Source organism: Heptranchias perlo, unplaced genomic scaffold (genome assembly GCF_035084215.1).
Source record: "Heptranchias perlo isolate sHepPer1 unplaced genomic scaffold, sHepPer1.hap1 HAP1_SCAFFOLD_1117, whole genome shotgun sequence".
Classification (NCBI taxonomy): Eukaryota; Metazoa; Chordata; class Chondrichthyes; order Hexanchiformes; family Hexanchidae; genus Heptranchias; species Heptranchias perlo.
This window is the reverse complement of record NW_027138338.1, coordinates 20,748-32,500: the sequence shown is the minus strand read 5'-3', so window position 1 is coordinate 32,500 and position 11,753 is coordinate 20,748. Positions and strand designations below refer to the sequence as shown.

The following is an 11,753-nucleotide window of genomic DNA, read 5'->3' as shown; positions in this document are numbered from 1 at the left end:
CTCGCGCTCTCGCGCTCTCTGTCTCTCTCTCGCGCTCTCGCGCTCTCTCTCGCGCTCTCTCTCTGTCTCTCTGTCTGTCTCTCTGTCGCGCTCTCTGTCGCGCTCTCTGTCGCGCTCTCTGTCGCGCTCTCTGTCGCGCTCTCTGTCGCGCTCTCTGTCGCGCTCTCTGTCGCGCTCTCTGTCGCGCTCTCTGTCGCGCTCTGTCGCGCTCTCTGTCGCGCTCTGTCGCGCTCTCTGTCGCGCTCTCTGTCGCGCTCTCTCTCGCGCTCTCTCTCTCGCGCTCTCTCTCTCGCGCTCTCTCTCTCGCGCTCTCTCTCTCGCGCTCTCTCTCTCGCGCTCTCTCTCTCGCGCTCTCTCTCTCGCGCTCTCTCTCTCGCGCTCTCTCTCTCGCGCTCTCTCTCTCGCGCTCTCTCTCTCGCGCTCTCTCTCTCGCGCTCTCTCTCTCGCGCTCTCACTCTGTCTCTCTCTCGCGCTCTCTCTCTGTCTCTCTCTCGCGCTCTCTCTCTGTCTCTCTCTCTCGCTCTCTCTCTCGCGCTCTCACTCTGTCTCTCTCTCGCGCTCTCTCTCTGTCTCTCTCTCGCGCTCTCTCTCTGTCTCTCTCTCGCGCTCTCTCTCTGTCTCTCGCGCTCTCTCTCTGTCTCTGTCTCGCGCGCTCTCTGTCTCGCGCTCTCTCTCTGTCTCTGTCTCGCGCGCTCTCTGTCTCGCGCTCTCTCTCTGTCTCTGTCTCGCGCGCTCTCTGTCTCGCGCGCTCTCTGTCTCGCGCTCTCTCTCTGTCTCTCTCGCGCGCTCTCTGTCTCTCACTCTCTCTCTCCCCTTCTCACCCGTGCGCTCTCTCTCTCTCTTCCCCCCTACTCCCTCCCTCCCCCTCTCGCACGGGATATCTGTAAGCCCCGACTCTGACTCGGGTACATCCCTGACCTCAGTCAGGGGGCCCTGTCGGATGGAGACCGTGAGTTCTGGCAGGGGTGTCACACAAGGAGGTGTAGGTGGGAGTGGGTGGAGAGCAAGTCATCCCCCCCCCCTCCTCACCCCTCACCCCTCACCCCATCTCCACACACTGTCCAACAGGGGGTCATTGGACAATGATCAGGAGCAGCAACCCGGATGGATTGTCTCCCCTTTGCTCCTGAGACATTGAGGCTAATTGTAACTCCCTTCCCATCCGCCCCCGACTCAGGGCAGCTACCTCAGCACAGGCCGGGAATGGAGCCTGGATATTTCCTGCTCTGTGCAAGGGGCTCAGTCCCCTGCTGTTGCTGGCTGGTACCCATGGAGTGACCGGGTTGAGAGGCCCTTGCAGGGTACGAGGAGCATTGGATGTGAGATTGGTGCAATCTGCCTGCTTCTCCTGTTGGTAATGTGGTGATGAGTTGGGGCATTGTCAGGGAGATGGAAGGGGCAGGAAGTAAAGCAGTCACTGCAAGATAATGTGTTCAGAAATATTCCCAGGTGCAGCTCCCCAGTCTGTGCTGCATTGGAGGCTCTCAACAGGGGCCTCAATTGGCATCAGCAACCCTGGGTTAAGGAGGGGGAAAAGCAGCCTCTCAATCAGCGACGGACTCTCAAAGAAGCCTTGGCGAGTTGCTGCAGTGCATCCTGTGGATGGTACACACTGCAGCCACAGTGCGCCGGTGGTGAAGGGAGTGAATGTTTAGGGTGGTGGATGGGGTGCCAATCAAGCGGGCTGCTTTGTCCTGGATGGTGTCGAGCTTCTTGAGTGTTGTTGGAGCTGCACTCATCCAGGTAACTGGAGAGTATTCCATCACACTCCTGACTTGTAGATGGTGGAAAGGCTTTGGGGAGTCAGGAGGTGAGTCACTCGCCGCAGAATACCCAGCCTCTGACCTGCTCTTGTAGCCACAGTATTTATATGGCTGGTCTAGTTGAGTTTCTGGTCAGTGGTGACTCCCAGGATGTTGATGGTGGAGGATTCGGCGATGGTAATGCCGTTGAATGTCAAGGGGAGGTGGTTAGAATCTCTCTTGTTGGAGATGATCATTGCCTGGCACTTATCTGGCGCGACTGTGGGCACGGACTGCTTCATTATCTGAGGGGTTGCGAATGGAACTGATCACTGTGCAATCATCAGCGAACATCCCCATTTCTGACCTTATGATGGAGGGAAGGTCATTGATGAAGCAGCTGAAGATGGTTGGGCAGAGGACACTGCCTTGAGGAACTCCTGCAGCAATGTCCTGGGGCTGAGATGATTGGCCTCCAACAACCACTACCATCTTCCTTTGTGCCACTGGAGAGTTTTCCCCCTGATTCCCATTGACTTCAATTTTACTAGGGCTCCTTGGTGCCACACTCGGTCAAATGCTGCCTTGATGTCAAGGGCAGTCACTCTCACCTCACCTCTGGAATTCAGCTCTTTTGTCCATGTTTGGACCAAGGCTGTAATGAGGTCTGGAGCCGAGTGGTCCTGGCAGAACCCAAACTGAGCATCGGTGAGCAATAATAGCAACTTGCATTCATATTGCGCCTTTAACATAGAAAAACATCCCAAGGGGCTTCTCAGGAGTGATTATTGGACACAATTTGACATCGAGCCACATCAGGAGGTATTAGGACATGGAATAAAGGGGGCAGTAGCAACATGGAAACAGAATTGGCTAAGGGACAGGAAACAGATAGTGGTGAACGGTTGTTTTTCGGACTGGAGGGAGGTGTACAGTGGTGTTCCCCAGGGGTCGGTGCTGGGACCACTGCTTCTCTTGATATATATTAATGACTTGGACTTGGGTGCACAGGGCACAATTTCAAAATTTGCAGATGACACAAAACTTGGAAGTGTAGTAAACAGTGAGGAGGATAGTGATAGACTTCAAGAGGATATAGACAGGCTGGTGGAATGGGCGGACACGTGGCAGATTAAATTTAACGCAGAAAAATGTGAAGTGATACATTTCTGTAGGAAGAACGAGGAGAGGCAATATAAACTAGAGGGCACTGTTCCCATTGGTGGAAGGGTCAAGAACCAGAGGACACAGATTTAAGGTGATTGGACAAAGAACCAAAGGTGACATGAGGAAAATCTTTTTTTACACAGCGAGTGGTTCGGATCTGGAATGCACTGCCCGAGGGGGTGGTGGAGGCAGATTCAATCATGGCCTTCAAAAGGGAACTGGATAAGTACTTGAAAGGAAAAAATTTGCAGGGCCATGGGGCAAGGGCGGAGGAGTGGGACTAGCTGGATTGCTCTTGTATAGAGCCAGCACGGACTTGATGGGCTGAATGGCCTCCTTCTGTGCTGTAACCTTTCTACGATCCTATGACCAAAAGCTTGGTCAAACAGGTAGGTTTTAAGGAGCATCTTAAAGGGGTAGAGAGGCGGAGAGGTTTAGGGAGGGAATTCCAGAGCTTAGGGCCTAGGCAGCTGAAGGCACAGCCGCCAATGGTGGAGCAATTAAAATCAGGGGGGCGCGCAAGAGGCCAGAATTGGAGGAGCGCAGAGATCTCGGAGGGTTCTAGGGCTGGAGGAGGTTACAGAGATAGGGAGGGGGCGAGGACCATGGAGTGATTTGAAAACAAGGATGAGAATTTTAAAATCGAGTTGTTCCCGGACTTGGAGCCAATGTAGGTCAGCGAGCACAGGGGGTGATGGTTGAACGGGACTTGATGCGAGTTAGGATACGGGGGCAGCAGAGTTTGGGATGAGCTGAGTTTTACAGAATGGGGAAGGTGGGAGGCCGGACTGGAAAGCGTTGGAATAGTCGTGTCTAGAGGTAAGAAAGTCATGGATGAGGGTTTCAGCTCCAGTAAATGCTGCCTGATATCACTGAGGAGTGAATCGAAGTGGATTATGGCCTGTATCTGATGGTGGGAACCTCAGGAGGAGGCCAAGAAGGATTTTTTTTTCATTTGTTCATGGGATGTGGGCGTCGCTGGCGAGGCCGGCATTAATTGCCCATCCCTAATTGCCCTTGAGAAGGTGGTGGTGAGCCGCCTTCTTGAACCGCTGCAGTCCGTGTGGTGAAGGTTCTCCCACAGTGCTGTTAGGAAGGGAGTTCCAGGATTTTGACCCAGCGACGATGAAGGAACGGCCGATATATTTCCAAGTCGGGTTGGTGTGTGACTTGGAGGGGAACGTGCAGGTGGTGTTGTTCCCATGTGCCTGCTGCCCTTGTCCTTCTAGGTGGTAGAGGTCGTGGGTTTGGGAGGTGCTGTCGAAGAAGCCTTGGCGAGTTGCTGCAGTGCATCCTGTGGATGGTGCACACTGCAGCCACTGTGCGCCGGTGGTGAAGGGAGTGAATGTTTAGGGTGGTGGATGGGGTGCCAATCAAGTGGGCTGCTTTGTCCTGGATGGTGTCGAGCTTCTTGAGTGTTGTTGGAGCTGCACTCATCCAGGCAAGTGGAGAGTATTCCATCACACTCCTGACTTGTGCCTTGTAGATGGTGGAAAGGCTTCGGGGAGTCAGGAGGTGAGTCACTCGCCACAGAATACCCAGCCTCTGACCTGCTCTTGTAGCCACAGTATTTATGTGGCTGGTCCAGTTAAGTTTCTGGTCAATGGTGACCCCCAGGATGTTGATGGTGGGGGATTCGGCGATGGTAATGCCGTTGAATGTCAGGGGAGGTGGTTAGTCTCTCTCTTGTTGGAGATGGTCATTGCCTGGCACTTGTCTGGCGCGAATGTTACTTGCCACTTATGAGCCCAAGCCTGGATGTTGTCCAGGTCTTGCTGCATGCAGGCTCGGACTGCTTCATTATCTGAGGGGTTGCAAATGGAACTGAACACTGTGCAATCATCAGGGAACATCCCCATTTCAGATGGTCAGATTCCTCACACCTGGCCCAAGCTGCACGTGCAGGCAGGATATTTGACTGTGGAGGCATCACAGCAGGGCCCCAATCCTAGAATCATAGAATCATAGAAGTTTACAACATGGAAACAGGCCCTTCGGCCCAACATGTCCATGTCGCCCAGTTTATACCACTAAGCTCGTCCCAATTGCCTGCACTTGGCCCATATCCCTCTATACCCATCTTACCCATGTAACTGTCCAAATGCTTTTTAAAAGACAAAATTGTACCCGCCTCTACTACTGCCTCTGGCAGCTCGTTCCAGACACTCACCACCCTTTGAGTGAAAAAATTGCCCCTCTGGACCCGTTTGTATCTCTCCCCTCTCACCTTAAATCCATGCCCCCTCGTTATAGACTCCCCTACCTTTGGGAAGAGATTTTGACTATCTACCTTATCTATGCCCCTCATTATTTTATAGACTTCTATAAGATCACTCCTAAACCTCCTACTCTCCAGGGAAAAAAGTCTCAGTCTATCCAACCTCTCCCTATAAGTCAAACCATCAAGTCCCGGTAGCATCCTAGTAAATCTTTTCTGCACACTTTCTAGTTTAATAATATCCTTTCTATAATAGGGTGACCAGAACTGGACACAGTATTCCAAGTGTGGCCTTACTAATGTCTTGTACAACTTCAACAAGACATCCCAACTCCTGTATTCAATGTTCTGACCAATGAAACCAAGCATGCCGAATGCCTTCTTCACCACCCTATCCACCTATGACTCCACTTTCAAGGAGCTATGAACCTGTACTCCTAGATCTCTTTGTTCTATAATTCTCCCCAACGCCCGACCATTAACGGAGTAGGTTCTGGCCCGATTCGATCTGCCAAAATGCATCACCTCACACTTATCTAAATTAAACTCCATCTGCCATTCATCGGCCCACTGGCCCAATTTATCAAGATCCCGTTGCAATCCTAGATAACCTTCTTCACTGTCCACAATGCCACCAATCTTGGTGTCATCTGCAAACTTACTAACCATGCCTCCTAAATTCTCATCCAAATCATTAATATAAATAACAAATAACAGCGGACCCAGCACCGACCCCTGAGGCACACCGCTGGTCACAGGCCTCCAGTTTGAAAAACAACCCTCTACAACCACCCTCTGTCTTCTGTCATCAATCCAATTTTGTATCCAATTGGCTACCTCACCTTGGATCCCGTGAGATTTAACCTTATGTAACAACCTACCATGCGGTACCTTGTCAAAGGCTTTGCTAAAGTCCATGTAGACCACGTCAACTGCACAGCCCTCATCTATCTTCTTGGTTACCCCTTCAAAAAACTCAATCAAATTCGTGAGACATGATTTTCCTCTCACAAAACCATGCTGACTGTTCCTAATCAGTCCCTGCTTCTCCATATGCCTGTAGATCCTGTCTCTCAGAATACCCTCTAACAACTTACCCACTACAGATGTCAGGCTCACCGGTCTGTAGTTCCCAGGCTTTTCCCTGCCGTCCTTCTTAAACAAAGGCACAACATTTGCTACCCTCCAATCTTCAGGCACCTCACCTGTAGCTGTCGATGATTCAAATATCTCTGCTAGGGGACCCGCAATTTCCTCCCTAACCTCCCATAACGTCCTGGGATACATTTCATCAGGTCCCGGAGATTTATCTACCTTGATGCGCGTTAAGACTTCCAGCACCTCCCTCTCTGTAATATGTACACTCCTCAAGACATCACTATTTATTTCCCCAAGTTCCCTAACATCCATGCCTTTCTCAACCGTAAATACCGATGTGAAATATTCATTCAGGATCTCACCCATCTCTTGTGGTTCCGCACATAGATGACCTTGTTGATCCTTAAGAGGCCCTACTCTCTCCCTAGTTATTCTTTTGCCCTTTATGTATTTGTAGAAGCTCTTTGGATTCTCCTTTGCCTTATCTGCCAAAGCAATCTCATGTCCCCTTTTTGCCCTCCTGTCATCGCCTAATGTCGCCACTCACTTTCCAGCAGGGGTGGAGAGTGCAAGCCATAGAATTACATAGAATGTACAGCACAGAAACTGGCCATTCGGCCCGACTGGTCTATCCCGGTGTTTGTGCTCCACACGAGCCTCCTCTCTCCCTACTTCATCTCACCCTATCAGCATATCCTTCTATTCCTTTCTCCCTCATGTGTTTATCCAGCTTCCCTTTAAATGCATCGATGTTATTCACCTCAACTACTCCTTGTGGGAGCGAGTTCCACATTCTCACCACTCTCTGGGTAAAGCAGTTTCTCCTGAATTCCCGATTGGATTTATTAATGACTATCTTATATTTATGGCCCCTAGTTCTGGTCTCTCCCACAAGTGGAAACACCTTCTCTACGTCTACCCTTCATAATTTTAAAGACCTCTATCAGGTCACCCCTCAGTCTTCTCTTTTCTAGAGGAAAGGCCCCAGCCCGTTCAGCCTTTTCTGATGGTTATAACCTCCGAGTTCTGGTGTCGTCCTAGTAAATCGTTTTTAGCAACCAAGATTCTGTGCAAGTTGAACATAACTTCTCTGCTTTTCAATTCCATCCCTGTGGAAATGAACTCCAGTGCTTGGTTTGCTTTTTTTAAGCATTATTACTTTGATATTGCCGTTAGTTTTCGAGGAGGGGAGAGGTTGCAGCAGTTTCCAGCTGAAGAAGCAGCTTGTGTTGGATGCTTGAGGCACTTAGAGTGAAGTTATTCGCAGATCTCTCTCTCCTTTACACTGCTGCTGACAGGAATCGCTTAACTCAGGTCTGGAACCATCCGAGAAACAGCTGTGGGATCCCGGCCAAACTCGGGAAGAATCTGCCAATGTATGGGAAACGGCTGAAGGATTTCCATGAGACTGAGAGGACGGAGCTTGAATACAAGCCCACAGAGGGTGAGAGAGAGAGAGAGAGGAGCCCGCAGAGGGTGAGAGAGGGAGAGAGGAGCCCGCAGAGGGTGAGAGAGAGAGAGAGAGAGAGAGAGAGGAGCCCGCAGAGGGTGAGAGAGAGAGAGAAGCCCGCAGAGGGTGAGAGAGAGAGAGAGAGAGAGAGGAGCCCGCAGAGGGAGAGAGAGGGAGAGAGAGGAGCCCGCAGAGGGTGAGAGAGGGAGAGAGAGGAGCCCGCAGAGGGTGAGAGAGAGAGAGAGAGAGAGGAGCCCGCAGAGGGAGAGAGAGAGAGAGAGGAGCCCGCAGAGGGTGAGAGAGAGAGAGAGAGGAGCCCGCAGAGGGAGAGAGAGAGAGAGAGAGGAGCCCGCAGAGGGTGAGAGAGGGAGAGAGAGGAGCCCTCAGAGGGTGAGAGAGAGAGAGAGAGAGGAGCCCGCAGAGGGAGAGAGAGAGAGAGAGAGAGAGGAGCCCGCAGAGGGTGAGAGAGGGAGAGAGAGGAGCCCTCAGAGGGTGAGAGAGAGAGAGAGAGGAGCCCTCAGAGGGTGAGAGAGAGAGGGAGAGAGAGGAGCCCGCAGAGGGAGAGAGAGAGAGAGAGAGAGAGGAGCCCGCAGAGGGAGAGAGAGGGAGAGAGAGGAGCCCGCAGAGGGAGAGAGAGAGAGAGGAGCCCGCAGAGGGTGAGAGAGAGAGAGAAGCCCGCAGAGGGTGAGAGAGAGAGAGAGAGAGAGAGAGGAGCCCGCAGAGGGTGAGAGAGAGAGAGAAGCCCGCAGAGGGTGAGAGAGAGAGAGAGAGAGAGAGGAGCCCGCAGAGGGAGAGAGAGGAGCCCGCAGAGGGAGAGAGAGGGAGAGAGAGGAGCCCGCAGAGGGAGAGAGAGAGAGAGAGGAGCCCGCAGAGGGTGAGAGAGAGAGAGAGAGAGAGGAGCCCGCAGAGGGAGAGAGAGAGAGAGAGAGGAGCCCGCAGAGGGTGAGAGAGGGAGAGAGAGGAGCCCGCAGAGGGTGAGAGAGAGAGAGAGGAGCCCGCAGAGGGTGAGAGAGAGAGAGAGAGGAGCCCGCAGAGGGTGAGAGAGAGAGAGAGAGGAGCCCGCAGAGGGTGAGAGAGAGAGAGAGAGAGAGAGAGGAGCCCGCAGAGGGTGAGAGAGAGAGGGAGAGAGAGGAGCCCGCAGAGGGTGAGAGAGAGAGAGAGGAGCCCGCAGAGGGTGAGAGAGAGAGAGAGAGAGAGAGGAGCCTGCAGAGGGTGAGAGAGAGAGAGAGAGGAGCCCGCAGAGGGTGAGAGAGAGAGAGAGGAGCCCGCAGAGGGTGAGAGAGAGAGAGAGGGAGAGAGAGGAGCCCGCAGAGGGTGAGAGAGAGAGGGAGAGAGAGGAGCCCGCAGAGGGTGAGAGAGAGAGAGAGAGGAGCCCGCAGAGGGTGAGAGAGAGAGAGAGAGGAGCCCGCAGAGGGTGAGAGAGAGAGAGAGAGGAGCCCGCAGAGGGTGAGAGAGAGAGAGAGAGGAGCCGGCAGAGGGTGAGAGAGAGAGAGAGAGGAGCCCGCAGAGGGTGAGAGAGAGAGAGAGAGGAGCCCGCAGAGGGTGAGAGAGGGAGAGAGAGGAGCCCGCAGAGGGTGAGAGAGAGAGAGAGGAGCCCGCAGAGGGTGAGAGAGAGAGAGAGAGGAGCCCGCAGAGGGAGAGAGAGAGAGAGAGAGAGAGAGGAGCCCGCAGAGGGTGAGAGAGAGAGAGAGGAGCCCGCAGAGGGAGAGAGAGAGAGAGAGAGAGAGGAGCCCGCAGAGGGTGAGAGAGAGAGAGAGGAGCCCGCAGAGGGTGAGAGAGAGAGAGAGGAGCCCGCAGAGGGAGAGAGAGAGAGAGAGAGGAGCCCGCAGAGGGTGAGAGAGAGAGAGAGAGAGGAGCCCGCAGAGGGTGAGAGAGAGAGAGAGAGGAGCCCGCAGAGGGTGAGAGAGAGAGAGAGGAGCCCGCAGAGGGAGAGAGAGAGAGAGAGAGAGGAGCCCGCAGAGGGTGAGAGAGAGAGAGAGAGAGAGGAGCCCTCAGAGGGTGAGAGAGGGAGAGAGAGAGGAGCCCGCAGAGGGAGAGAGAGAGAGAGAGGAGCCCGCAGAGGGAGAGAGAGAGAGAGAGAGAGAGAGGAGCCCGCAGAGGGAGAGAGAGAGAGAGAGGAGCCCGCAGAGGGTGAGAGAGAGAGAGAGAGAGAGAGGAGCCCTCAGAGGGTGAGAGAGGGAGAGAGGAGCCCGCAGAGGGAGAGAGAGAGAGAGAGAGGAGCCCGCAGAGGGTGAGAGAGAGAGAGAGAGAGGAGCCCTCAGAGGGTGAGAGAGGGAGAGAGAGAGGAGCCCGCAGAGGGAGAGAGAGAGAGAGAGAGAGGAGCCCGCAGAGACAGGGTGAGAGAGAGAGGAGCCCGCAGAGACAGGGTGGGAGAGGGAGGAGCCCGCAGAGACAGGGTGAGAGAGGGAGGAGCCCGCAGAGACAGGGTGAGGAGACTAACGGAGAGACATACACAGGGTGTGTCTATGTGTTCGCCCTGTTTCACATCTCTCTATTCGATCACCCTGCCGTGCACCTGTCTGTCCAATCACCTTGCTGCATATCTGTTTGTACAATCACTCTGATGCACCTGTCTCTGTGATCACTGTGCTGAACATCTGTCTGCAGAATGACCCCAATGAACACCTGCATGTACAATTACCATGATGCACATCTGCCTGTATGATCACCCTGCTTCACATCTGTCTGGACAGTCCCCTGATGCACATCTGACTGGAGAATGAACCTGGTGCTCGTCTGCCCGTACGATGCCTCTGATTTACAAGGTCTGGACAATCCCCCCTGATATACATCTGCCCGCACAACTACCCTGATGCACATCTGCCTGGATAATCACCCTGTTTCACATCTGTCTGGACAATCACCCTGAAGCGCATCTGTCTGGACAATCACCCTGGTGCGCATCTGTCTGGACAATCACCCTGGTGCGCATCTGTCTGGACAATCATGTGGCTGCACATCTATCTGGAGAATTACTCATCTGCACATCTGTCTGGAAAACCACCCTGCTGCACATCTGCCTGGAGAATGTACCTGATTTACAATGTCTGGACAATCCCCCTGATATACATCTGCCCGCACAACTACCCTGATGCACATCTGCCTGGACAGTCACCCTGATGCACATCTGCCTGGACAGTCACCCTGATGCACATCTGCCTGGACAGTCACCCTGATGCACATCTGCCTGGACAGTCACCCTGATGCACATCTGCCTGGACAGTCACCCTGATGCACATCTGCCTGGACAGTCACCCTGATGCACATCTGCCTGGACAGTCACCCTGATGCACATCTGCCTGGACAGTCACCCTGATGCACATCTGCCTGGACAGTCACCCTGATGCACATCTGCCTGGACAGTCACCCTGATGCACATCTGCCTGGACAGTCACCCTGATGCACATCTGCCTGGACAGTCACCCTGATGCACATCTGCCTGGACAGTCACCCTGATGCACATCTGCCTGGACAGTCACCCTGATGCACATCTGCCTGGACAGTCACCCTGATGCACATCTGCCTGGACAGTCACCCTGATGCACATCTGCCTGGACAGTCACCCTGATGCACATCTGCCTGGACAGTCACCCTGATGCACATCTGCCTGGACAGTCACCCTGATGCACATGTGTCTGGAGAATGACTCTGATCACATCTGCCTGATCACCCCAATACACGCCTGTTCTCTAATCACCTTGCTGCTCATGTCTGTATGATCATCCCTGATGCACATCTGTTTGTATGACCACCCTGCTGCATATGTGTTTGTCTAATCCCCGTGGAGTGAGTGTTTGAGTTGCAGTGTCGGGGAGTGTCCGGTTGGCCATGGACATTGAAGCAGCTCAATCAGCAAACGGTGTGTCTCCCATCACTCAAACTTGTACATGGTTTCTCCCAATTTCCCCCCAAAAAGAAAGACTTGCATTTCTATCGCGCCTTTCATGTCCTCAGGACGTCCCAAAATGCTTTCCAACCAATGAAGTACTTTTTTGAAGTGTAGTCACTTGTAGGAAACACGGCAGCCGAATTGCGCTCAGCAAGATCCCACAAACAGCAATGTGATAAATGACCAGAT

At 53.4% G+C, this 11,753-nt stretch overlaps 1 long non-coding RNA gene across 2 annotated transcripts in view; it reads left to right on the top strand.

Moving 5' to 3' along the window:
* LOC137307809 (uncharacterized) overlaps positions 1–11,271 on the top strand; it is a 19,044-nt gene extending 7,773 nt beyond the window's left edge. Inside the window, exons 2-3 of one of the 2 annotated variants that reach the window (XR_010959233.1) lie at positions 7,376–7,669; positions 10,283–11,271. This is a non-coding gene — a long non-coding RNA (uncharacterized lncRNA). The remainder of the gene's footprint in view (positions 1–7,375; positions 7,670–10,282) is intronic. The other variant, XR_010959234.1, reaches the window with a different exon arrangement.
* Positions 11,272–11,753: the final 482 nt, after the last annotated feature.